Below are 3,360 nucleotides of genomic sequence, written 5' to 3' on the forward strand. Positions count from 1 at the left end.
TTACTGTTGCTGTCACATTATTGCTCTCTTCCTCTTCCCTGTCAAAAGCCTTCATTTCCCCTGTTATCTCTCCTCTTTGACATCTGCACACATAAACATTCTCTCTCCCTCTCTCTCACACACACACAACACACACACACACACACACACACACACACAGAGTCAGTCAGAGTCAGAGCCTACTCATCGTACACAGTTGAATGTTGTCACGTGTGAAGCCTCTGAAACTTCAACAGCAAGCATAATGAGAACCATCTGTCTTGCGGTTCCTGCTTCCCCCATCAGTCGTGTGCTAATGTTAAATCACACTATGGACTTTTTTTGTGATTGATCCCCTCTTTCCAAAATGAACTCGCTGGTTATTTATTAATGTTGTGTAGCTGTTACAGCGGACAAAGTCACACATTCACATGGGTTCTGTTCCGTATCTGTCTCTCTCTCTCTCTCTCTCTCTCTCTCTCTCACACACACACACACACACACACACACACACACACACACACACACACACACACCTGATCTTTCTATCCCTTCACACTAACAGTGTGATAACAGATGTATTGTCGTCTGCCCTATATTGTGCTTGTAGCCTGCACGACATCAATGAAAGCTGAGTATCTTTATCCTGTCCTAATGTGCCCTGACTCATATCATTGCTTCGTTCTTTTATTTATTTGAATTTATGGTGTGGTCATGACCTTAGTTCAGAGGTCATCTATACAGACAAGTACAAATCATACACACACCCTACAGATGCACTACTAATGTTACCACCACTCTCTTGACAGGCACATGTAAACAGTAAATGGCCATATTTGCAAGAGTTTCCTTTGTTTATTCTATATATTTTTTACTTTGTAAAGAATAAGAAAAAAGTACCTACTTGACCGTGAGATGTAATATAATATGCAGTTGTGTGGCTTTGTCCATTTGCATTGCAGAGACTGAGTGTGTATAAATCTGTAGTCCTGATTGTAGTTATAGACCCCTCCTCTCCCCCCTCCCTCGCTCCTCTTCCCTGCTTTTTCTGTAGTGTAGTGAGGGTTTTCTTTATTTTCAAAAATTGTCTTTTCTCTCCTGCTCCCCCCTCTCCCACCTCCTCCGTCCTCTCGAGTCCAAACGGAATGTTGATGTGCTGGGCTGATTACTTTTTGTTCTGATTTTAACTGTAAAGAAAAAACAAATTCCATAACGAGATATGAAAACGATGTTTGTCTGAAATAAAACTCGAGTCTGTCCTGTCCTGTTCTCCTTCGTGTCTGATGTGCTTTTTTTCTCCTGTTAAAGATGTATATTGAAATGCAGTGCCAGTGTTATGGTAGCCATAGAGCTTTGCAGCGAGTAACCTGACACATAAAGAGATATGCTAGCGACAAATGCTAACACCCATGAGCCTTGATAGCATGCACGCCTAACATGTCTGAGGTTGCGAGTTTGAGTCTGGTGCAGGCTGTTCTTGTCCCCAAAACACAGGTTACATTGGTGCCATGACCCAGATTAGGAGTTAACCGCACTCCACTCCCTGATACCTTAAGAGACGTGCAAGCTACAGATGCTACCACCCATTGGTTTTAGCCTCCATGCTAGCAAGCCCGCCTACCATGTCTTAACTTGATATGTTTGACTCTGTTGAGGGACTGCACTTTCTACACAACACAGGTTACGCATGTATCTGTTTGTTCAACAGCTTCATAAGGGAGCTGGTCACATGGAAAAAGAACAACCAAACCTTGGAGCCTAGCCTGCTCATCAAAGTGGCACTGGAGAAGGCCGAGGTACACAGCAGACACAGTGACACTGGCTATTCGGTCTAGTCTTTGATGCCAACACAAACTTCTAACTAATTCTTACTCCTTTTACTCCCGGCAAAGTATTGTAATGCCAATATACACTGTCAGTGAAGCTGAACATAATTGTGGATGGCTATTGTCTTGATGGCTGTCAGGAAAGGAGCACTTCATAGTAGTGTTGTACATGGTTTAGGTAATTAAACATGACACGGCTCACTGATGTCATTTGATATAATAGCAGTCACTCACAGCCGATGTGATGGGAACATCTTCATCACTCCCCTCCCTCCATCTTCATCTCTCCCCTCCATTTATCACCCAGATTCACTTGTGTAACTACTAGCAGGTATTTTAGAAACACGTTACCTGAACCCTGCTTCATAACCACTTTACCTGAACCCTGCTTCATAAGACTAACAAAACCATGTCATAATTTCATGGCTGATGTCATATCCTGTCAAGTAGTTAACAATCAGTGTCCAGTAATGTAAGTGTCATGTCACCATAAACGGTATTTATGTAACCATAATTGGACATGCCTATATGATGCTACAACAGTTTAAAAACATGTGACATTAACCTGTTGGCATATGAAATGTAGAGAGCTGTCATGACAACCACTGATAATGATAACATATGTCAGTCTTAACATTATGCAACTATTTTACCTTAAAATAACTTCTTCGAAATCATTTTGGTGATACACTGACTTGTAATTCGGAGAATGGCATATGTGCCACTGCCCCAGCATGCCTGGTGCGCCTGGTATTGCACTATATAACTTTGGGGTACAGGGCAGCAGACCTCTTGCAAGAACTACGTAATGCTTTATGGCACCACCTCAGAGGCAACAAAGAAACCGAGGAAAACGCTGTCGGAGGATAGGAAGAGAAAAAAAGAGAGTAACTGAGCAAGAGACGGAACAAGTAACCAAGTAAGTCAGATGCTGAGCTGGCCTTCTTTCTGTGGGACTAGTCAGTAATAACTTATTAGTTGTCTTGCTATGTCTTGTGTTGCGCTTGCTTGATGTTTGGCTATGTTAGGAAAGTTGTCGATTCACTTCTTTTCATCATAAACATCCCTGCCAATGTTATTAATGAAAGAATTTGACGTAGGCTGTAACCTTATTGTGTCATCCCTGTCTCACGGAGATGTGTCGTTTTTTAAGCTGCCCAAAGTCATCGACCTGTCCTGTCTCGCTAGCATCCAAATAAATTCATCACACGTCACAAAGTTTGATCAGTCTACATCAATCTCACGCCTGTAAGCCTTGGAAGTTTGCAACCTTGAAAACCCTAACTCAGCTAGCTTGTAATAAATAACACTGTCCAATGTATACTAAGTATGTTGCCAATAACATTGTATTAGATAACGAATACTACACATTCAAATGCTTAGAAAACTGTTTTGTTATTCTTTGGTTATGTTAGCATTAATCTCCAATGTCACAATAAATAAACCACGCATATTTGTGATATTACTCTACCTTGTCATTGTGATTTGTATTTATGACTGTGGTGTAAAATTGAGCTAAATTTAAGGGGAGCTAAGTAGCAAAAAATCAAAAATG

The sequence above is a fragment of the Sprattus sprattus genome, assembly GCF_963457725.1.
Source record: "Sprattus sprattus genome assembly, chromosome: 6".
NCBI classification, from domain to species: Eukaryota; Metazoa; Chordata; class Actinopteri; order Clupeiformes; family Clupeidae; genus Sprattus; species Sprattus sprattus.